Consider the following 24,474-nt stretch of genomic DNA (forward strand, 5'->3'; position numbering starts at 1 on the left):
ACCAAAAATCCTAAAATCTACATTTTCACCCTGAGATTATTTTATCATTACACTATTCAAACCTGTGTTACTTTCACATCCTTATACAAAGCTGGTAACTTGCTCCAAAGGTCACAATCAAATCCCCAGGTGTTCTGGGCTCTGTGCCAGGGTCTCCAAGCCCCCTGACAGGGTTGTTGGCAGGTCTGGACACCCAGAGGGATGTGCTGAGTTCCTACACCCAGGAGCTGCAGTCACTCTCCTGTGATTTTCCCTCCAGCCTCTGGGCTATTCCATGCTCTTGCCTGACCTTCAGCAGGATTAGCCAGTGGGAAGTGCCTGTACCTCCAGGGTCAGCCAGAGGAGCTGGAACTGCAGAAACGTGGAGCTGGAAAAGCTGTTTGTACCTCCCCCAGGGATGACCGTGGCCATTTCAGGGCTGGATGGGCTCTAATTGCAATCCCAACAAAGTGATATGGAAATAATGCCACAAACCACTGGGAAATGGCCAGAAATAATCACAGTGCACAGCAAGCTTGTGCTGGGTGGAGGGGAACCTGTGGAAAAACAGGGCATGGGGTGGAGGAGGAACCAAGGCATTAGCTGGGCTCTGTGGATAATGATTCCTTGATTTTTCACAGCCTCCCTCCTTCCGTGGCACTTCCCTCCCCTGCACTCAGCCCCAAGATCAAAACAAAGCCAACCCTTCATCTCAGGGTCTTCATCAGGGTGCTCCAAGGTTATTTTTGTGCACTTTCTCTTGGCTGGAGTTTAATAGGTTATTTTGCCACGAGGTTTGATGCTCTTTGGATGTCCATCCATGTTTGTGCTGGGCTGCATCCAGTGTCATCACCTTTTCAGGCTGCTTGGGCTGCAAGGCACGGTGAGTTTAGGGATGAAAGAGCTTTTTCTGGAGGAAGGAGAGCCTGCCCCTGGGCTTGGGCAGGAAAGGCAGGTGCCCATGTCAAAGAGGTGCCAGGGGAAAGGGGCAGGGTGGGGTTTGTTCAGACCCTCAGGGGCTTAGGAACTGGGTGTGACTCCTGAGACAGCAATGCTTCTGTAAGGAGTCTTTAGAGAGGACAGAAAGAAGGAAATTGCTGGAAAGAGAACAAGGAAATGCAGATTTGGACACCATATGGCTCAGCCCAGAATCAGGATGGGGTTTTTTGTTTTTTGTCTCCTCAGCAGGGCAGGGCTGAGACAGCCCTGGGAGAGAACTTGAGTTACTTTGGACTTCTCAGGGTGTGATGGGAGACCGACCTGGCTCCATTTCCAAGACCCAGCTTCCCTCCCAGTCAGCCCCAGTGAGACCAGTACCTCCAAAAGTCGAACACTCCAAAAGTCACACGCTCCAAAAGTCACACACTCATCACTGGTCTCTTCTCTCAATCCAAATATGAACTTTTTGAGAGGCAGGAATCCTCTGTTGCCCCTCCCAGTGTTGAGCTCCAGAGAGTCCCATATTCAGCATCGTCTTGATGCAAATCAGAATTTTGGTAGGCAGGGACCCCCTCCTGATCCTTCCAACAGCTTTTTAAGCAAAACCCAGGCTCTGAGTGGCAGAAACACCTTTCTCCTATGCATTTGCCCGGGATTCCTGTCACTCCCAGACACCCATTTAGGAACAACAGCCCAGAGAAAGGAGGGAAATCATCTGCGATCAGCTGGAAGGTAAATACCGCTCCCTCCATTGCCCCTGCCAGCCCGTGCCACAGCTGAGCTCCCCCCAGGAGCTCCCTGCCATTAATCACCTTCAGAAGGGACTGTTCCAGCTCATGGTGCTTGCTCTGGCAGAAGGATGGGCTGGAAACCTGAGAACTGCTGCCAGTCCCACCTGCTCCTGCTTCGGGAGAACGGGATGCTGCAGCAGAGCCAGCACTCACTCTGGGAACCCTGAAACGGGGCTGGTTTGCTGTGGGTTTCATTTCTCCTTCACCTCTTCTCATCCCCCACCCTTTTTCCCTTCTTTCCCTCTGAGAAAGGATGAAGAGGAATCCCTTATGCCTAGCAGCACCACTTGTGGGGTCCCCCAGCACCATCAGAGCTCGGGGATTATAAACCCTGCACACAGCTAATAGGGAAAGGAGGAGAGAGGATTAGGATTTTTTTCCTTTGGATTATGGATATTTTTACCTTTGGATATGGGTGATCTGGGCTGACAGCCATGGCTGTGACATGCCTGTTTTCTCAGCACTGCTTGGCAGGGAACGCTGGAGTCTCCAGGTGCAGTTTGTGAGCACTGGGCGGTCCTGCCGTCCCTTCCTTGGGCTCCAGAGCAGCCCTTCACTGATTTGTTGTCCCCTCACAATTTATTATTGGTCCTGAAAAGCTTCTTTGTGAATTTGCCTTTACTGGAAGCTGAATTGCCCCTCCTGCCTCATTCCCTCCCTGTACCAGCCTCTTCCTAGGAATGTGCCCACTGCCCCATTCCTGTGCTTGCATTTCTAGCCAGGGTTCTACCTTACCTTCCTCCTCAGAGCTGCCAGGAACAGCTTGAGGGGAGGTCCTGAAGGTCCTGTAAACCCCACTAGCATCTCACTTTAGTTTAAAACTGGTTATTTGCATTTGTGTTGGAAGGGACCTTAAAGCTCATCCAGTTCCATCCATGGGCAGGGACATCTTGCCCTACCCCAGGTTGCTCCAAGCCCTGTCCAGCCTGGCCTTGGACACTTCCAGGGATCCAGGGGCAGCCACAGCTGCTCTGGGCACCCTGTGCCAGGGCCTCATCAACTCATTGTAGAAATTCCCTTCTTATATCTTCCTTGATGTAGGAGCTGGGGATGGACACACGGAAAGAGGATGGAGCTGCGCTCCTGGGGCCCTGCTCTGGTCTCCCACAGGGAATTTGCATAGAAGGGTTTCAAACTGCTGGACTCTGACTTGGATTTCTGGCAAGCTTTGGGCACCCAGCTCTGGGATCTGCCCAAAATTCCCCCCAAACCATGAGCTGTGGGGGCCAAACCCCTTTGGAAGTGCCAGCCCTGCCCAGCAGGCAGGCACAAGGTTCTGGAGAGGGAGGGCTGTGTTAACAGCAGAGGTTTGTCTGTGGAAGCAGTTAATCACCAGCAATACAATTAGCACTTAAACGCCTCTGGACACCCTGTGCTGGCCTCCCCTTGTCCTACAGCAGTGTCTTGCTGGCTCATTACCTGCGACACCTCATTGTCAGTGCTGCTAAACCCAGCTGCCTCCGGGGTTCCAGAGGGGATGCTGCCTCCTCCAGCAAGGAGCATCCCTGCTCAGCACTGCTATCCCGAGGTGTGGCATACCTCCCGATGGACACAGCCACTCCTTTTCTCCCCCCATTCCCCCCATTCCACCCTCCAAAGCTCCCTGCAGCTCTTTAAAGCACTGCTCCTCTCCTCAAAGTGCCTTTAATTGCTGCCCCTCACCCGGCAGGCTCACAAAAGCAGATGAGAGCCTCCAAGAGCCTCCAAGGTCTCCTTTGCCAGAAAGTCAGGCTTTTTTTTTTTTCAGATGTGGAAGACTTCAATTAATAAAATATTTCTCATTTTTCTGAGGTCAGCTTTAGCAGCCGGGCCCCATGATCAAATGAGAGCCTTTTCCTCGGGATGTCTGCTGGCTGGAATCTCATTAATGTTCACTTGTGCAATGTTAGTAGCAACTAAATGGGACAGAAAGTGGCTGTTTCCCTTCTCCTCCCCCATGGATCTGGCAGTAGGCAGGAGTGACGGTGTTCACAGGGGTGTCAGGGTGAGGGAAGAGATGAGGATCTGACTCCATGAGGATCTGACTCCTTTCAGAAGGCTTGATTTATTGTAATTTATGATATATATTACATTAAAACTATACTAAAAGAATAGAAGAAAGGATTTCATCAGAAGGCTACTTAAGAATAGAATAAGAAAGAATGATAACAAAGGTTTGTGTCTTGGACTCTCTGTCTGAGCCAGCTGACTGTGATTGGCCATTAATTAGAAACAACCACATGAGACCAATCACAGATCACCTGTTGCATTCCACAGCAGCAAATAATCAATGCTTACATTTTGCTCCTGAAGCCTCTCAGCCTCTCAGGAGGAAAAATCCCAAAGAAATGATTTTTCATAAAAGATGTCTGTGAAACAGGAGGACCTCACACCGCTGTGTTTTACCCTCTCTGCCCCTCTAATCACATCCCTTTTTTCACTCAGTGCCAACCCAGCCTTCAGATCCTTGCAGATCTCTGCTGATTTGGGTGGAACTCAGGGCGAAAACGGTGCCTGGCAAGTGGATGAGGAGTCTGTGCTTGTGGCAGTGTGGATTTTCACAGCTCTGCACTTGGAATCGCTCTCACGCCGTGTGAATGAGGCCAGGGAGTGACCCTGGATTTCCATCGTGTTTAGCTGGAAGCAGAGTGCAGCTCTTGCTTTCTAAATTCATCAGTCACTGCCAGAACATCCATTTTAATGGAGTTGAGGCTATGGAGCCTTGAAGGGAATTGTTCTGCAATAACGAGCTGGTGTGTAAGAGTTATGTCCCAAGGGAAAGCTTCTCCTCCCAGTGGGATCTGAGTCCTCACCAGGGGCACTGCTGGATGGCTCACTGTTGTTATTTATTACTTCTCTGGCACCATAAATGTGCAGGGCACTCTGCAAAGGGCACAGGACAACATCCCTGCCTTGATGAGGTGACAGCATCCCTGCCCTCTCTCCAGCCAATCTTGTGGCCTGCTACAGATGAATAACTGGAATGTGGGGAAGGAAGAAGGAGCAGCCTCAGTCCCCAGTGGGATGAACACCAGGCATTAACTCAAATGCAGACTGGGAATTACTAAGAGAATAAACCTGGGGAATCCACATCCACACATTATCCCCAAGACCAGGGCAGAAGACAGAAGATATGGAAGGAAGAGATGGTAGGATGGTACATGTCCTCTCTCCTCCAGCCATGGTGCTCAACACTGCACTCCAAGGGGCTGATCCATGTATTTCTCATGTGGAATCTCTGCCCCAAGTGCCCTAGGCAATGCCAGCACCACCCTGTGCTGTGAAAAGTTGGTAAATCCAGGACAGAAGAGCAGCCCAGCCTGAATGTCTGCAGCATCCTCTCTGCTGTGGTCTGGACCTTGCAGGAATTTCATCCAGAGGGTTTTGGTTTTTTTATGGAAACGTGAGCACCTTCTACCTCTGCTCCCCATTCATGTCCTTCCCTGAGGTCTGTCTGTGCCTCCCCCATGGAATGTGTTCACGGGGTGTGCATTCCTGTGAAAAGAGCATTGAGCATTTTCCTGAGGTAAGAAACAGACACCAAATTCCTGATAAAGGTGGTGCATTCCCAGTGCTGCAGTATCCCAGAGCAGAATTTGGGAACTTTTATTTATCATTGCACCAGATTAACACCAGCACACACCTCAGGGTTGGAGCCCAGAGCTCAAATCCAGGCATTTCTCCCAACATCAGCCCTTTTTGGGCACCACCCTCCACCCACCTTCCTGCCAGGCTTCCTAAATCCCCAAAGCTCCCAGCAGGCTCTGCTCAGCCCCATTTTTCTCTCAGGTTTCTGTGGTTGAAATGGCTCCCAAGGTATCAGAAAGTCTCTTTTCTCCCAGCCCCACTACCAAAGAAGAAGTTGAGATTCCTTGGCTCTGGTTCTCAAGGTTATTTATTTTCTCTTATCTATCATATTCTTTCTCTGACCTGCTGAGATCTGTCCAGCAAGTTGAGTTGAGGCACAGTACCCACCCTTGGGATGGTGTTAGCTTTTTATACTAAGAACTACATGTACTTTATTTACAATAGTTTTCCAATACCTATCACGTATGTTAGGCATTCTGTCTCTACTCTAAACCAATCCAGAAGTACCAGCATCACAGCAGAAGATGGAGGACAAGAAGAAGAAGAAGAGGAAGAAGAGGAAGGAGAAGGAGAAAAGGAGAAGGAGAAGGAGAAGGAGAAGGAGAAGGAGAAGGAGAAGGAGAAGGAGAAGGAGAAGGAGAAGGAGAAAGGACACACCCAGATTCCTCCATCTTGCCTCTTGAAACCCCATTCTAAATCCCCAAAATTCTACTTTTTCACCCTGTGGCAAACTAACTATCATTCTACTCAAACTCTCATGGCTTGTAACTCTTCACACAAGGTTGGTAATTGTTTGCATGGACTAAAATCGAAGGCACAGGTGTTTTTTGACTCCGTGACAAGGTCTCTGAGCCCCCTGCCAGGGTCTGGAATCAGCCAGGGCAGCCAGAGGAATGTCCTGGGTTCTGACATTTTTCCAGCCGAGCAGCGGCTCCATCAGCCAGGGGCACACCTGGGGATGTGCTGGCAGCAGAGCTGTCACAGGAGGCTTTGCCATGCCCTGGATGCTGGTTCTCCATGCCTGTGCAGCCCTTCCCAGCTCTGCTGCATTCCCCCAAGCTCCCTCCTCCGGCATTTTCCGCAGCAGCTGGGCCAAGCAGAGCAGCCCTGCTCTGACACAAACCCTTTTGCCAGGGATTTCACAATTGGCTGCCCTCCCTCACCTCCGAAGCGGCGCTCCTTGCCAAGAATGTGTTTCCCAGCACTGCACTTGCAGCCCTGTCACCTGCAAACACAATTACTGCTTGCTCTGGATGGGCTTCGTTAGCGACGGCGCTGGAGAGGGGCTGAAATGGAGCATGCTGCCCGCGCCAGGGGGGATGTGTGCTGTCAGCAGGCACAGGGAAGGAGCTCCTGCCAAGGCTGCTCCAGCAAACCCCGCACAGCTGCTGCAGGAGAGGCTCTCACTCTGATCCGGGGCAGCGAGGCATGAACAGGAGCTCTGGGCATGGGCAGGGACACGGAGTGTTGGAATGTTGAGCAGCTGGACGAGATCCACAGGTTGGCTCTGCCTGAAAATCAACACCTTCCCTTCTGCTGATCTAGGGCTTGATAAGGGAGGGTTTGATCCTTTTATCATGGTCTTTAATACTGGGATTTTTTTTGCTCAATAGGAAAATCAGGCTGGAAGAAGAAGCGTGGTCATTTAGTGTATCTTTGGTTGTAGGAGAGATCACAAAATCATATATTCATGGAATGCTTTGGGTTGGAAGAAATCACCTAGTTCCACTCCCTGCCATTGGCAGGGACACCTTTCACTATCCCAGGTTGCTCCAAGCCCCATCCAGCCTGGCCTTGGACACTCCCAGGGATGGGAGGTTTTCTTGTCTGTCATCACTTTGGGAATTTTGCTTTCTTTCTTGAGATTATTTCCTAGATTGAGGAGACCTCAAGCTGTCAGTTCCCATGACTTTCCCTGCTTCCTGCCTGCTTAGGATGGTGTCCGTACCATCCTGGCTGTTTGGGTTGGAAGGGAAATTCAACATCAATTATTTCCAAATGCCTGCAAGGGACACCTTCCCCTAGACCAGGCTGCTCCAAGCCCCATCCAACATCCTCTTCTCTTCCACCACTTCCATGACAGGAATTTTGAACTTGTAGCTGAAGGTGCAGTAACAGCAGAACTTTCCTGCTGAAACCAGCTCCAGCAGGGAGAACCTGGTACCTCCACAGCAGCAGTTTGAAGTTCCAAAGGACCATGGTGGATATGGTGGGATAGTCCCTGCCAGTGCTGTGGGTTTCACAAACTGGATTTACATTCTGGGGGTGGTAATTCCTGTGATCCCATGACGAGGATTGGAGCTGTTCTGGAGAAGATGCTCAGTGGGAGCTCAGCCCAGGAGCCGCTGCTTGGCTCACAGTGGTTTCCTCTGCCACAGTTCATGGAAACTCCCGTCGCCTATGGAAAAATCCAAAAATGCAGGCACCTTCACAAACACCACTGCATGGAAGCAGCAATAAAAAAAATACACATCTTTTAATCCAATCTGAATTGGATTTTGTGAGAACAGCAAATTTCATAACGGAGAACCAAATTTTGGTTGATTTTCAAGTACAGAGCACAAAAAACCTCATGTTCTTCCAACACGGGGAATGTTTTCCTGGCATCCATTGGAAATGCTGTGTCACTGCTTTTGTTAATGTGATCAGCAACAAGCTGAGCCCAAAGCAGGCAGCAGGAATGGATGGCTTTTTCAGGACTCATCCCAGCTTGGCAGGCTGTGGACAAGTGGAGGGATGTTCCATGCCCAGAGCAGTGGGAGCCTCCTGGAACCACTGTTGGGTAGAGTCAGAGCAGGGCCACAGGAAGGGGCTGAAGGGCAAGCGATGGGCACAGGGATAATTTCTTTGGGCAGCCTCAAAGCACCTTCAATGAGCTGGTTCTCCAAGATATTTGTCTGGAGGTGGCTGGCAAAATGCACTTTGTGCAATCCCGGGATGGTTTGGCTTGGAAGGGACTTCAAAGCCCATCCAGTCCCACCCCCTGACATGGACAGGGACACCTTCCACTGTCCCAGGTTGCTCCAAGCCCCATCCAACCTGGCTTTGGACACTTCCAGGGACCCAGGGGCAGCCACAGCTTCTCTGGGCAGCCTCACCTCCCTCACAGGGAAGAATTCCTTTCCACTATACCACTGAAACCTCCCTCCTTCAGCTTAAGGACATTCCCCTTGTCCTGTCACTCCAGGCCCCTGTGAAAAGTTCCTTCTTATCAGTGCTTCTGAGATCCTTCCCACTTTTGTGGGTGGAAGTGTGGAAGGATGAAGAGCTGCATGGAAAGGAAAGAAGAGGAAGGAAGAGCTGGTGTGTGTCACACTGTCCTTTCTGTCCTTTATTGTCCTCCTCTCTCATCCCTTGACCTTTTACTCCTGCTCAAAGCTTCCTCAGGGACTGAGGGGAACACAGACCATCCAGCTGGATGCTGACCTTCCACCTGGAGCTGGGCACAGCACTACCACCTGTGAGCTCCTGGTCCATGTCCTCCAGAGCTTTGGGCAAGCCAGGCTGCTTCCAGGCAGGGATTTACCCCATGGACTCTGAGTGCTGGCAGAATGCAGGGTTTTGCTACGTTTCACTATCCAATTGGCTCCAGGTGTTCCCAACACTTTCCTATCTGAACACCTCCTGGTAGTGCCTTGAGCAATCCAAATGGTGCCTGCTTTGTGTGGTCTGCTTTCCCAACCCATTCCCTGGGAGAAGGGAAGGCAGGGGAGCTGAAGTGGGAGAAGATTGTAGGTTTGTTTTCCAGTTATTTATTCACAGCATCTACACAGGTTTGTGTTCAGGTTACAAAAATCACACTGAGGAAACATTCCTTGCATTTGGGACTGGTCTTTCCCTGGATTTTATTCTGTGTACAGACAGGAAGGGGCTGTAGAACCACAGAATCCACCTGCAGAACCCACCACAGTGCCACAGAACAGGGCTGCCCACTCTGCCCTCACTGTGGGGCAAGGTCTTGTCCTAATTTGTTGTAGGGAGTAAATATCAGAAAGGAAGGTGTCCAGAGGTTGGATCCAAGCTCTTCTTGGTGGTGCTCGGCAATGGCACAAGAGGAAGAGGCAGGAGTTGATGCCAAGGAAGTTCCACCTGGACATGAGGAAGAGCTTCTTTCCTGTGCAGTGACTGAGCACTGAACAGATCCCACAGAGGGAGTGGAGTCTCCTCTCTGGGGATATTCCAGAACCATCTGTGTGCAATCCATGTGCTCTGGGATGACCTTGCTGGAGCAGGGTGACTCACTGTGGTCCCTCCCAACCTTAACCATCCTGTGATCCATGAGTTGATCTAAAGAGGCTGCTCATGGCTGCTCATGCTCCCCAGGGATTGTGTTTGAGCAGCTCCACAGTGACTGTAGCTCTTCCCAGCCTTTTCCCCTGCCAGCAAAGCCTGGCTTGGCCCACCCTGGTGCAGATGCTGCTCTTGGCCAAGCCTGGCCCATGCTGACAGCAGCCGTGTGGGGAGGCAGGAAGCTCTTGGAGACAGCTGGCATTGGATCCAGCTTCCCTGCCCAGTTTGCCTTGGAGCTGTGCTGCTGATGGAGCAGCTCTGGAGCAGGCAGTCTCTGTGGAATGGCGTGTGGGAAGCCATTTGTGGGTTCCTGCCATGGTTTGGGTGTATCCCCCAGGAGGGCTCCAAGCTTCCCACACCGCCGCTGGATCCTGCAGGGCAGCACAGCCCTTCAGCAGCAGCACAGATGCTGCATCCTGCTTCCATGAGCTTTGTTTTAGGCTCTGCCTCCTTCTCTCCCATCTGCTCCTCTGTGGGCTGGCCACCATCAACCAGGAGCAGGTGGCCAGAGATGGAGGAGAGACATCTCTGCTGATCCCAGCACAAGGGCTGGCTTTGCAGAGTAATCGTTCCAGGATTACTGCTGAGCCTTTGGGGTTAGGGAAGTGGGGCCTCTGAAACTGTGCCATCCTTCACACATTCACATCTTCCTGCTCTGTCCCAAGAGGTGTCTGCTGGAAGGAACCCTCTGGAACAGCTGTCCACCAACAAGAGCTCACTGCTCCAGAGCCATCCTGGCTTGGTGTGAGCCACAGGAACAGCAGGGCCCCTTCATAAATCTCATCCCAAACAGCAGAGCTCCTCCCATTGAACTTTCTGGTTCCAGTGGATGGTGTCCCTGCCCATGGCAGGGGGTTGGAACTGGGTGATCTTTATGGTTCCTTCTAATCCAAACCATCCCATGAATTTTGTGATGTCAGGAGCTGGCCCGTGAAGCTCCTCAGAGTCACCTTGTGCTGCAGCAGAGCACACACAGTGAGCAGGCTGGTTCTCATTACAGCCAGAATGAGAATCCTTCAACCATTTTTCCCTTCTTCTGTGACATTCCTGAATCCATCGTATGGTCCATGTGCACAGCCAACCCTTTCCATTCACAAACATATTGGCTTCTTCCCCCACAGACCCCACTCCCCACTGCTCTGTGGAGAAAGGACATTTCAGAGCTTACACTGGAAGGTCAGCAGCTCCTGAGAGGGATTTATGTCCATCCCAGGTCTAGAAGATCAGGCTGTAGAAGATTCCTCCACATGTCCTGTGAGGAGCCACTTGGGAAGCAGAACTCCCAGCCCTTCACCTCACTTGAATCCTCCTTTGTGGATCTGATTAGGCTGCCAAGGAAATGGAGCTGCCAAAGGACTTGCTATGAGCAGAAACTGGGCAAAATGAGGCGGAAGAGGGTGGAGTGAATAGTGTTTCTTTGCAGAGGTTTCCAAAATAACCTGACTAACAGAAGTTGTAGAGAAACAGGCAGCAGTCCCAGCAGTTACCTGCTGACACTTCATTCATTTTAATTCCTGAGCAGCAGCAAAACTATTCCAATACAAGTAATTTCCTGAAGACCAGACTGAACGAGCTCTAGGAGGTCAAAGGCTCAAGGAAAAATGTGTGGTCCATTGGAGAGTGGACTGTCAGAAGTCTTTGTGTCACAAGGAAGTGTCCTGAGCATTGTGACCAAATGGGTATGGTGGTACAGCCAAGATGATGTGAGTCCTGCTGTCCTTGCAGTGACCCTGTCCAGGTCACAGGGTGGGTGAGGTGCCACATGAGCTGCAGACATTTAATGGCACTCAGGGGCTGTGGTGGCCCAGAGCAGGGGAATGTCACTTGTTAGGCACATAGCAGCTTTGTGGGGTCTCAGGGATGTGTTCCCAGGATTTCACCCAGAACAGAAGCTTTCATTTGTGCCCTCAGCTGTAGACACTTCTCTGCAGAAGTGGAACATGAGCAGGGGCTGTGGTCTCAGGCGTTAATTCAGGCCCAGGGGAGCAGATGAAACACTGGGCAAACAAAGAGCAGCACAACAGGATGGATGCAGGGAGCCACTTGTCTCCTCCTGGCCTCTCTCCCTGCTGGTATTTTGTTGGGAAGGGTTATTCTTAGAGCTCACTGTGTAAATGAGCAGTTTAAATATCCCCTGACTCACACGGCAAATGCTACTCAGGGAGTGTCAGCACAACACACAGCCTGTGCCACGTCCCTGAGGAAATCACTGCCTGACCTTTACAGAGCTGCTCCAGGCACTGGGAGCAATCTGGGATGCTGGAAGGTGTCCCTGTCCATGGAATGGGATGGTCTGTAAGCCCTTTCCAACCCAAACCAGTCTGGGATTCTGTGAAGTTGGATCCAGCTCACCTACCTTTTCCCCTAAATTTAGACTTCCAGGCAAACCAGTTTTTTTGTGTTTCTGTATTTGGAGATAGACAGCTCCAGGTGGTGGTCCTTCTTCCACAGAGGAATCCTGAGCCAGTCTGTCTCCAGAGGTGACTGCTCTCTCTATAAGGACTGTGGCCACAGCACAGACTGCTTCCCATTCCCCATTTCTTGTCCCTTCTTGGTCACCAGGATCCATTATTTGACTTAAATGCCTCCTAATGGCTGAGCAAGGAGTTAGGCCTGTGGTGAGGATGTTATCCCACACCCTCCCAGCTCCACGTGGAACACATCAGGAAAGGTCTTGTGCTCTATCATTGCTACTGCCAAACTGGAATTAAACTAATCCAGTGGGGGGAAAGCCAGGAAGAAAGCCCCCAGGACACAGCAGGGATCTTGCAGGGCTGTGTTGGCTGGACCAGCAGCAAGATGAAGCTGGAGAGGTCTCTGCTTCCTGACTAGAAGGACCTTGAGTCCATGGCTGGTGCATTCCTTGGATTGTGCTGAGCCAGCCTGGGTAGGTCTTATTGCGGAATGGGAAGCACACAACAAACCTGTGATGTTTATGTGGTGCCTGGCTTTCACACCTTCATGTTCCAGAGCCCAAGGAGCTCCTTTTTCTTCTTGTTCTCCTCTTCCTCCTCCCCACAGCTGAGTTCCTGCTCCACCAAAGGACATGTTGCTCTCTCTGCTGTGGGTTTTGCTGATAAAATTGTGGCATCTCCATGCTGCTGCTTGGCCTGGACCAGAGAAATGAGGAGAGCAACAAGCTGGGCAAGTGATGGATTGATCTTGGGGCTTGGATTCCTAACAGAATGCTCAGCTCAGCTCTGAGTGCTGGGAAGTCAGCAGGATGCTTCCATGTATCTTGGAAACAACCTGAACATCCACAAGCTGAGCATCCATGCTCAGCCACTCCCAGTGACCCTCCTGTGTCCCCCAGAGCCCAGAGGGGACATGGGACAGCTCCAGCCAGCTCTGCCATCCCTCCTTGTGAGCACCTATGGAGGGAGCATGTTCTCCACCCACCTCTGCCAGCTGCATCCAACACAGAGCCCTCTCCAGAGCAGTGCCAGCTCCTGGGCTCCAGAGGAGGAGGAGGAGGAGGAGGTTGCAGGTGTTTCTATGCCATTACCAGCCCTGAATCAGTCATTCCCACCTCCAACACAGCTTTTATTCACTGTGTGCCTCCCTGCTTGCTCTGAAATGCCTTGTATCTCCTTGTCTCCTGCTGCTCCTGCCTCTGCTCCCTTCTCATCCATCAGCAGAGTCCAGCTGGGCTGTGGCTCTGGCACAGACACCCTGTGGAGGTGCTGGCAGGGGGTGGAGGGGCTGGCTGTGACAAAGGGGCTCTTTGGCTCACAGTGGTGGCTGCACCACCCACAGACCCCACCTGCAGGTGTGACACAGCACGGTGACTGATCTGGCTGGTGGCCACTGGAAGATCAGTCCCACAGCTCCAACACCCACCTGGAAGCTGACAGGAGCAAGCCAAGCCTGTGGATCAGTGTCCCGCCAGCACCAGGGCAGCGTGACTCGGGAAGGAGGAGGAGAGTGCAGTGTGGGGATGAATAAATGAACCACCAAGTGCTGTTGGAGCAATGCCTTGATGTCTTAGTTTGGAAAGACAGGAGTCTGCTAAGGAAGGCAGGAGCCTCCCCTAAAATGGAGAACGTAAACCCTTCCACCCCTCTAAATTGCTATAAATTTTAAATTAAGGAGCTCTCAGGCAAAAATATGGGAGCAGGAAATAACAGTTCTTTAATAGGGAAGAAAATAAAAGGATAAAATAAACAATGCAGTACACTAGAACAACACTGACAGAGTCAGAACCCAACCTGACACCCTGTGGGTCAGGGTGTTGGTGGCAGTCCCATTGGAATTGTGGCTCAGCCCTCCTGCAGTGTCAGGGGTGGTTCTGTTGGAGCAGGGATCCTGTAGAGAAGGATGTATTGTTCGTCTGAAGATCCAGTGAAAGGAGAGGCAGCTGCTGTTCCTCTGGGAATCCAGTGCAGAAGCCATGCTGGTGTCTCAAAACCTCTGGATTATATCTGGGTAGGAATGCTTGGCTCCTCCCTCTGGGCTCACATCTCCCAATGGGATGCTGTAGTTCTTATCAGCCATGCAGTGACATTCAATAGCTGTTATCAGCAATGTCCCCTCCCCAGGGAAGTGTGAATGTGGTCACTCCAAGAGAGAGATAAGGCAAACTGCCCACTTGACAAAGGTAATCTGCCATACAGATGGTAACTGAAAACATCTTGCATTGCAATCATCAACACTTGGGCCACATCTTCACTGGGAAAAGCCTCTGGAGGCACACCTGGCTTGGGCAGCACAGTGAGTGACACTGACACAGTGACACAGGGGACAGCTCCCTGTCCCAGGCTCCCTCAGGCTCTGTATGCACAGCTCCTCACACACTGCTGCCTCATCCATCTGCTCACCCCTAATGTGCAGCCTGCTCTTTCCCCTGCTGCTCAGGGCTCCATGGCTGGCAATTTCCCTGGCATGTAAAAGCTTTGGAAAATGATTGTAGAGCACAGGTTCACACCTTGTCACAAAGAGACAAAGTTTAATAAACCGTGGAGCCAAACTGTTGGATCCCTGCATTAATGCAGGTGAGCAGCTGGAAGCAGCTCCACAGAAGGAATTCTCAGCAGGATGCCAGAGGCAGAGCACCCAGAAGTTCTCCAGCAGCTGTTTGGCTCAGCTGGCCTCTGAGAGCAGGGGCTGCTCTGAGCCAGAGCAGAGGAGCAGTGCCCCAGGGCAGAAGGCATAAAAGTGCTGGTGCAATCTTACAGATGGCTGGAAAACACTTTCACTCCCCTTGTTCACACCTCCTGCACCTGCAAAGCTTCTAAAGATGAGCCCAAGGTGTCTCTGGAGTACTCAGAAGGTTTCTACATTCCTGCTGGTCCTCTTTACCCAGACTTCTTCCCTCAGATCCTTTCTTTGGGTGGCATCTCAGGGCTCGTGCCAGCTGCTTCAAGCAGCAGCTGTGGGAACAGGGATTGGAGCAGGGATTGTGTGAGCAGCCTCTTGGCTTTCACCAGGGGATGGAGGGATGGACCAGAACATCCAAATCCCCACTCCACAGATGTCCAAAGGAATATCTGCTGAAAGAAAAAATATGCTGTTTACAACTAAAGCTTTCCTGTGCCTCTTGGAGCAACCAGATCACTTTGTCCTTTCCCAAAAAATCAGAGTGCTCCCCTCAGGCTGCTGGGAAGCTGTGACGGTGTTCACACGGGTCTGAGGATGAGGGAAGAGACGAGGATCTGACTCCATGTTTCAGAAGGCTTGATGTATTATTTTTTTATATATATTATATTAAAACTGTACTAAAAGAATAGAAGAAAAGGTTTCATCAGAAGGCTGGCTGAGAATAGAATAGCAAAGAATGACAACAAAAGCTTGTGGCTCAGACTCTGTCTGAGCCAGCTGACTGCGATTGGCCATTAATTACAAACAACCACATGGGCCAATCACAGATGCACCTGTTGCATTCCACAGCAGCAGATAATCAATGTTTACATTTTGTTCCTGATGTCTCTCAGCTTCTCAGGAGTAAAAACCCTAAGGAAAGGACTTTTTAATAGAAGTTGTGTGCAACAGAAAGCATCTTCAGGTGTTGGCAGAACCAAAGCTGACCAAGCTGAGGCAGCACAGAGGGCTCTCCCCGTGTTCAGCCCGAGGTTTGCAGCAGGGGGAGGTGGTGTGGGCTGGCCCCGGGGATGATCCCCTGGGAAAGGAGGGCAGATCCACGGCATCCAGCCCCCACAGCCGTGGGCTGCTCCAATTCCCGCTATAGGATCCACCCACTGCCGTTAATGATTCACATCACTCACTTGGATCATTAACCCCTTCCCACAGCCTAAAGCTTGCCCAGGCTGCTGTTCAATCACATTGCCAAGGCCTCCTTCCCATTAGGGCTCTGGCTCGGAAGGGAAATGCTTCAGAAGCAGGAGCTGGGGCCCATGGAGGGATTTTTAGGGTTGTCCTGTGCCAGGCTGGGAGCTGCAGTTGGGTGTCCCTTCCAACTCAGGGTATTATCCTGTGATTCCATGAACTCTATAGGGAGAGTTGTGCACTCCACTGAGCAATTTGGCTGTGGAATGGCAAAAAATTTATTTTATTCATATCCTAAAATTCCTGTGCTGCCCTGGCAAAGGGTATCAGTACCCTCATCTGTACAGCTCCTCTTCTTTCTCTGGCTCCGTTTGTGGTCTCCCAAGCTGTGTGATCTAAGTGTGATCATTGCACACCCATCCATGAAACTCAGGGGTTCATGGATAAAAGGAGGCTCAGGGGGGACCTTGTGGCTCTGCACAACTCCTGACAGGAGGAAATGGCCCCAGATTGTGGGAGGAAGGGAAGGGAAGGGAAGGGAAGGGAAGGGAAGGGAAGGGAAGGGAAGGGAAGGGAAGGGAAGGGAAGGGAAGGGAAGGGAAGGGAAGGGAAGGGAAGGGAAGGGAAGGGAAGGGAAGGGAAGGGAAGGGAAGGGAAGGGAAGGGAAGGGAAGGGAAGGGAGGAAGGAAGGAAATCTGTGCATCAAGAAGGGGCTGTGAAACAGAGAAATTAATTTTATACTGGACTTTTTTTTTTCCTGTCCTCATGAAAAGCAAATGCCTCCTCTCTTCCTCCCCTTCCATCTCCCAGAACCAATATACAATTCTGACAAATCAGCCCTGAATGCAAATCCAATAAACTCAGCATAATTGTCTTTGTTATGAGGAGCTGGAACAGGCTGCTCTGCATGAAAATCCAAATCATAAACCGTTCAAACATAATGCAATTGGGGGAGTGTAACCCTGGCCATGTCCCCACCAAGCTGTGGGTGTAGGATGGGGGCACCTGGGTAGGGGCAGCTCCCTGGGCAGCTCCCAGGGCCTATTTGAGCATTGCTGGTGTTTTTTAGAAGAAAAAAAGCAGTGAAGGGAGGGGCAGGTTATTTTCATGTATCAATGTTCAGCAGATGAAAAGGGAAAACTGAAGCGTTTCCTGACAGCTACAAGATCTCGCTGTTTTTTGTGTTAATTGTGTCTGATTTAAAAGCTCACACAAAGCAAATAAACCAAAGCAGAAAGCTCAAAATATTTTGCTTAGAAAACATTGACACAAAACAGGTTGTTTATTTTTTCCCCCCCTTTTCAAGGAGCTGTTCCAAAAAAGCCAGTTCCGTTGATGTGAATCTGAACGAGGTGATGTGAGTGAGCGTTAACAAAGGTTTAGCTAATGAGAGCATTCCCTGCTTGCTCCTAAGCCCTGGCTCCGGGAGTACTGAGAATACAGAATTGGAGCTTTGCTTAAAAAACACATGAACACAAAAGCTGGTGATGGAAATCCAGGGAATGGAATAACCCTGCTGCGAGAGCTCGGCTGTCACCCCGGCCGTGGCTGCGTGTCCTTGGGGCGCTGGGGGTCTCCTCCTTCCCCCCAGCCCAGCCCCAGTCCCCTTCCCTCCCTCTGCAAGGAGGCATCCTGATTGCATCCACCTTGGGAGCACGCTCATCAGCGGCTCCGTGAATGATTGCTCCGAGCGGCTTTCCCCTTCACCTTGGGGCCAGAAGGGGATGTCACCCGGGCATAATTCCTGCTCTCCTCCCTCCTTAGGAGCAGCCCAAGCCTCCCCCTGGCTCCCCAGCATCCAGCCCGGGACAAACAGCTTCCCAAAATTGCCTTGAGCAGAGGCCAGCTCCTGAAACCCCGGCAGGATGGGGGTTCGGAGGAGCCCGGGAAGAGCAGGATTGTTTCCTTGGGAGGAATTGATCTTCAAAGCTCTCGCTGTTCCGTTTGAAATGCATCCCGCTGCTCGCAGCATCCCGATTACCTTTCCCTCCCGCACCCGTCTTTGTTGTTCCAACATCAAAGGAGCGCTGCCCTGCTCTGCCGAGCCCCCGCTCTCCAGGGTATTTCTGGGGGCTGCGATGCACTTGGGAAGGCCTTGGGGTGAAGCTGGGAGCTGGGTCTGTAAGAGGGGACATGGAGATGTCACCGGCGTAGGGGGACACTGCCGTGAGTGGACTGATGGGGGTTGTGTTGTTGCCCTCCTCACACCCCATTTGGATGGAGGATCACTAATGCAGCCAATTAAGAGGATTAAAAGCCGTATTTTTTTATTTATTTTTTGATGACAGAAGCACTGCCAGCTCCTGGGGCTGTGATCAAGGTCCCTTGTCCCCAGGCAGCTCAGGGATTGATGCATACAGGGGGATTATTGTTCTGCATGTTCCCCCAGCTCTCTGTTGGTTCATCCATGTCCCACGGCCTGTTCTCCCTTCTCCTGGCTCTCATATGCCATGGCTTTGGGTGGAATTCTGTGGTTCTTTGTCCCAGACAGCTCAGGGATTGATCCATACAGGAGATTATTGTCCTGCACGTTCCCCCAGCTCTCTGTTGGTCCATCCATGCCCCATGGCTTGTTCTCCCATCTCCTGTCTCTCCCATCTCCTGGCTTTGGATGGAATTCCGTGGCCCCTGGAGCAGCCTGTGCCCAGGACAAGGACACCCAGCAGCACTGCCCTGATTCTCACAGCAAACCCCTCTCTGTGCGCCTCAGCAGAAGCTCTCAGGGGGGGTTGGCAGGCAAATCACGTCTGCCTGTGACAGTATCGGCTCCTGGGCTTGACGCGGCTTCTTCTCCCTCCCCCCAAGCCCCCAGCTTCAACCTGTGCTCTTGAAGAGGCTTTAAAGCTCATCTGTGCTATTGTGCTCAGGAAACCCTGAAAAGGTTAAACCGATCCAAATTGCTGAGTCTTTGAAATGAAAGCAGAGCCTCTCCTAGCAGGAGCCTGGCTGAACAAAAGGGCTTCAGCAGGCAGCTTGATTTCAGCAGCTACTCCCAGGGGCTTCAGAGGGGTGACCCCGCATCCAAATTCCTGCAGGAAGAGACCTGAAGCCCCTGTGAGATGAGGTGAGGATCCAGGGAGTTTCTGTCTCTCCCTGCATTCAGAATCCCACCTTCTGCTGGGATGAGGGGACCAGAGAGCCCCAGGGCTGGACCCCCTTCTTTTTGGCTTTTGTCTGTTGAATTGACAGCAGCCATGGGAAGCCCTGGCTCTTTCTGGGACATTTTCCCTCTGGAGGTGTCATTCCATCAGCATGAGCAGCAAAACAGGAGGAGAAATCTCCACCTCGGGGGCCTGGCTGGGTGTTTTTGCCTCCACGCTGCCTATACTCACAGTGCTCCCTGCTCTGGGTGGGAAATGTGCTCCCTGACAGCTTCTTCTCTCTGCTATTTGCATAATTAAGAGAAATTACAGAGAGCATTTGGTCTTCTTGGAGTGTTTACATCATAAGCCTTGTGGCATTTGGGTTTTTTAAGTCTTCCCAGAGTGGCCCAGCCATGCCCTTCCCAAGGCAGCCAATTCCATCTGCCAGCATTTCCAGTGAACGTCTAGCTCCAGAGAGTGAGCACAGACACTCTTCCCCTCTATGAGGATAAATGTGCGTCCTCTGGGGCACAAAGGGTAGAAAATTAGGTAGAACATGGCATTCCTTGGGCTGGGAAGACCTACAGGTGACCTTGTCCTCTCATCACTGAGAGCTGGGGGAATGTGCAGGACAATAATGCCCTGTATGAATCAATCCCTGAGCTGTCTGGGACAAGGACAGCATGGGGATCTTGATCACAGCCACAGGACCTGGCAGTGCTTCTGTCATCAAAAAATAAATAAAAAATATAGCTTTTAATCCTCTTAATTGGTTGCATTACTGATCCTCTCTGGCGCTGGCTGGGGAATGAGAAAATCTATAAACGGGTCTGGTTTGTCCAGCGCAGCCTGTGCCTGAGCCCGAGTTGTCATTCAGAGCAGGGACAGAAGCAAACACCTCCAACACTCACCAAAAAACATCCCCAGCCCTCCCCACCAGCTCTGCACGGGGAAACTGCCCCCACTGGACCAGTTGCAATTTGTTGCACCCAGCAACCATTTCCAGTGAAATACATCCAGGGTTTAATGAGGGAGGATGGACTTTTTTTTTTTTTGCATTGCTTTGGGAAGAGCCTAATTTTCTTCCCTAAACCTTTGCCAATGACAGACACTCTCATAAAGCATTTTTATTGGATTTTCGAACAATTTAATTAGCGTCTCTGGCCGTGATGGCTGCAGAATTGGTGTCTCTGGGGACACTAAAACAGAAGTGGCAGCAGCTCTGTGCACGGTGTGGAGGGGGAGGACAGGTAAAAGGGAGAGAGCAGAAGGGCTGGGGGAGGAACAGGGCTTGGCAGTATCTCTTCTGAGATCTGGGAAGGAGCCAGGTGTGTCCATGCGTGCACCTGAGCCCTTCCTGCTTCCTCGAGGGGCTTGGCAGGGTGGGCACAGCCCTGAAAGCTCCAGTGCTGCTTGGGCTAGCTCCTGGTTCCAAGTGGGGGCTTTGGAGCAGACCAGGACATTCCCTGTTAGGGATGCTTGGCCTTGGGGCCAGCAGGAGCGTGCCCAAATGCCAAGGAGCCCTCCACAAGTCCAGCTTTGCTCCCTCCTCACCCCTTGCCTTGGCAAAGTGCCCTTGAACCACTTTAGGCCAGACTTTGATGGGAATGAAGCTGGTTCATGGAGGCATCGAGCAGGACCCACCCCACCCCACCTTGCCCTCCACATGTGAGGGGCACAGCTCCAGCTTCCCCAAGCATTATCTGTGTGCTCTGGGGACAAGTTGAGCCAGCATGTGCCCACATGGCCAAGGACACCTGCAAGGGCATCCTGCCTTATGCCAGCCACAGTGGGACCAGCAGGACTTGTTGATTGTCCCTCTGTGCTGGCACTGCTGAGGGTGACCCCCCAGCCCTGGGGACAGTTCTGAGCCCCTCACAACAAGAAGGACATGGAGGGGCTGGAGCGTGTCCAGGGAAGGGAACAGAGCTGGGGAAGGACCTGGAGCACCAGGAGAGGCTGAAGGAGCTGGAAAGGGGCTCAGCCTGGAGAAAAGGAGGCTCAGGGGGGAACCTTGTGGCTCTGCACAGCTGCTGACAGGAGGGGACAGCTGGGGGTGGTCGGGCTGTGCTCCCAGGGAACAGGGACAGAATGAGAGGAAACGGCCCCAGATTGTGCCAGGGGAGATTTAGGTGCGATATCAGGGAAAATTCCTTCATGAAAAGGATTGCCAAGCATTGGAACAGGCTGCCTGGGGCAGCAAGGGAGGCCCCATCCCTGGAGGGATTTAAAGCCATGTGGAGGTGGCTCTTGGGGACACAGGTCTGTGGTGGCCTTGGCAGTGCTGGGGAATGGTTGGATTGATGATCCTGGACTCTTCTCCATCCTACAGGACTCTGGATTCTGCGCTGTGGGCCCCACCTTCAGAGTCCAGCCCCTCTCAGCCCACACATGGCCCTGCTTCTGTCCCACCCACAGCAGCATGGCCTTGTGTGGGCCAGGGCAGGCAGGAACGTGCTGCCTTGGCCCTCACAGCCCATTTTTTATCCAGTTGGAGCTGTTCACAGGAGCAGGGATTCCCTGGGAATTGGGATAGTCACAGCAAGCAAGGCAGCGTGTTCCTGGGCCTGGACCCCAGTGGATACCTGGGGGCTGTCTGGTTTCCATCAGAGCACAGCCCTGGCCTTCCCTTGTTCTTTTACATGGAAAAAGCACGTGCTGGATGATCCCTGCAGTGAGCCACACAGGCTCCTGTGTCCCAGCAGCCACATCTGGCTGGTGTCCTGCCCTGCAGGCTGTGCCCAGTTTGGGGCTCAGTGCCCCCTGTGCCAAGCCAGAGCTCATCCCCAAACCCAAAAGGCAGGAGATGAGAAGCAGCACAGGAAAGAAGAGAAGAAAACATAAGGGTGAAGTCATGTATGAGGGAAGGGCAGGTGGAGAGCAGCCAAGTGCTCCTAGACAGCTTCCTGACACAAGATTTGGGGGAATTCTGGAGTTTCACAGTGCCCCGCACCCGGAATCTTCCAGCCATCCCAGGGGTGGGCCTGGCAAATCACCTTTCCCTGGAACAAAGCTGTCACAGACATCTTTTATGAAAAATCTTTTTTTTAGGATTTTTCCTCTTGAGAAGGTGAGAAGCCTCAAGAACAGAATGTAAACATTGATTATCTGCTGCTGTAGAATGAAGCAGGTAGATCTTTGATTAGCTTATGTTAGTTGTTTTTAATTAATGGCCAATCACAGCTTAGCTGGTTCAGACAGAGAGTCCAAGCCACAGGTTTTTGTTATTATTCTTTCTTATTTTGTTCTTAGCTAGCTTTTTGAAGAATTTTTTTTCTTCTATTCTTTTAGTATAGTTTTAAGGTAATATATAATAAAATAATAATCAAACCTTCTGAAACATAAAGTCAAATCTTCGTCTCTTCCCTCAACCTGAGACCCCTGTAAACACAGTCACACAAAGCCTGGTTTTCAGCCAGACTTTGCTGTACAAACAGGTTTTCAACAAGGAAAAGCAGAAGATATTCCAGCAGGTCAACAGCAAGAGAGGGAATGCTTTGATTGATGACAGAGTTATGTTTAATTTTTTCCAGTTTATTAATACAGCTGCTATTCCAGGCATATGGACAGGCCCAGGACCATTCACACAGACCTGCTCCGACCCTGCATGTGCAAATTTTCCATCCTGAAGGCCTAAAAACCTTTCTTGCAAGCTCAACCAGGCTCCCAGCTGGGCCTGCTGCTGAGGTTTGTGATGCTTTTCATGCTCCATCACACCTAAACCCCCATAGCAGCACTTGGGGCAGGTTTTCCTTGGATTCAGCCCTGTTTTTCTTTGGGAATGAGCTTTCTGGGAGGAAGCTCACCCCTCTGTGCCCAGCTATGTGACACCAGCACAGACTGCAAACCCATCAGTGGGCAATTGGGTGGCTTGGACCCAGCTGGAAGACCCTGGGCTAAACTGGGCTTTAAGCCTTGTCAGCAGCTTTCCCCCAGCTCTCTGACTTGGCTAATGTGTTACAGACCTTTTTCTCTCCATGCTGCTCTTTGTATCAGGAGGAGATTTTTAGGGAGCACAGAAAAGTAATTTCCCCCTGTAGCACGGGTTCATGCTAAAGGAAGGGGGGAGAAGCTCCAAATGCTCTAATTTTTCTTGTAAAAAGTGGTGGAAATTATTCCATGGCAGCAAATCGGTCCCTGTGGGTATCCTCTTTGATGTGCAAAGGATAGGAGTGTTTTAGCTGATCTCAATATTTTTAATTCTCTTGCTGATTTCAAAGCCCTCTTTAGCATGAGCTACCAAAGGCTCGGAGATTACCCTGCAAAAGCAGTTTTGTTATTGTCTCTCTTAACCCCAGCTCGCCTGCAATTTCCTGCCATCATTTTTATTATGTCTTCTTTCAGCCTGGAATGAGCAAGCAGCTTTATTAGGAGAAAAGGGGAGAGATACAGGAGGAAAAGCCTCTCTGGATGAGGCCAGAGGCAGAGCCTGGCTGGGTACAGGATGCTGTGTGAACACAGCCCCAGGATCTGCTGGTGCTGTCCCATCTGGAAGGAGCTGCAGGGTCACTCCACCAGCACAACTTTTATAGAATCATAGAAATGGGTGAAAGGGACCTTAAAGATCATCCCTTTCCACCCCCTGCCATGGGCCAGGGCCACCTTCCACTAGCCCAGGTTGCTCCAAGCCCTGTCCAGCCTGTCCTTGGACGCTTCTAGGGATCCAGGGGCAGCCACAGCTGCTCTGGGTGATTTCCTAATGCATCAGAGCTGATTAAAAGTGCTTTTTTGGCCCCTCCCATCCAGATGGAATATATTTGTTCATGAGAAACAGACGGAACTGGAAAGGGAAAGTGTCCAAGGCCAGGTTGGGCAGGGTTTGGAGCTACCTGGGCTAGTGGAGTGTGTCCTGTGTCCCTGCCCATGGCAGGGGAGGGAGTGGAATGAGATGAGCTTTAAGTTCCGTTTCAACCCAAATCATTCCATAATCTTGTGATTCTATGGAATTTCCTGTTAAACAAGCCCCCTTCTCTTTTATTCCTAAATTTTCCAGAAATATAATGAAATCTCTTTCACTAAGAATTAATTCAGGCTCTTAAAGCCTCCACTTACTCCCCTACCCAATTGTTAAACTCTGTTGTGCTGCTTCTGCATTTCCCACACAAAGCTCCAACATTATAAGAATATTTCTGACATCAGGACCAGGCAAATGCCTCTCTGCAGTTTCAGAATGCTAAAGATTTGATTTTTAAGTGGAAATAGTTAGCAAGCTTTACAATTAAGCAACCAAATTGTAGCAGACATTTGCTCCTGACATTCAATATATTGTTCACATGCCAATTTTATAGAGTAAAGTAAAGAATCTTTATTCCTCTCATTGAGGGTTTTCTTGGCTTTCCTCTGCAAGGCTGTGCCTTTATTTGCACCAGGCTTGACTCTTGCTGATGCAGCCTGCTTACCCCATGGATGGCTGTTCAGATAATTGTTCTGTTGCCATTAACACGAGTTCAAACATTGTTTAATTGTGGGAATATGCAGAATTGTTGCGATCAGGGTCATTCGGGAGCCGAGCTGAATGCTGATTTCAGGGGCTGTAAAGGCAGCACAGAGCCTCGCTTTTTCTCTTCACATTTGATTTTTCATATCACTTGAAGAGCTTAAAA

Source organism: Ammospiza caudacuta, chromosome 11, assembly GCF_027887145.1.
Source record: "Ammospiza caudacuta isolate bAmmCau1 chromosome 11, bAmmCau1.pri, whole genome shotgun sequence".
Taxonomy (NCBI): Eukaryota; Metazoa; Chordata; class Aves; order Passeriformes; family Passerellidae; genus Ammospiza; species Ammospiza caudacuta.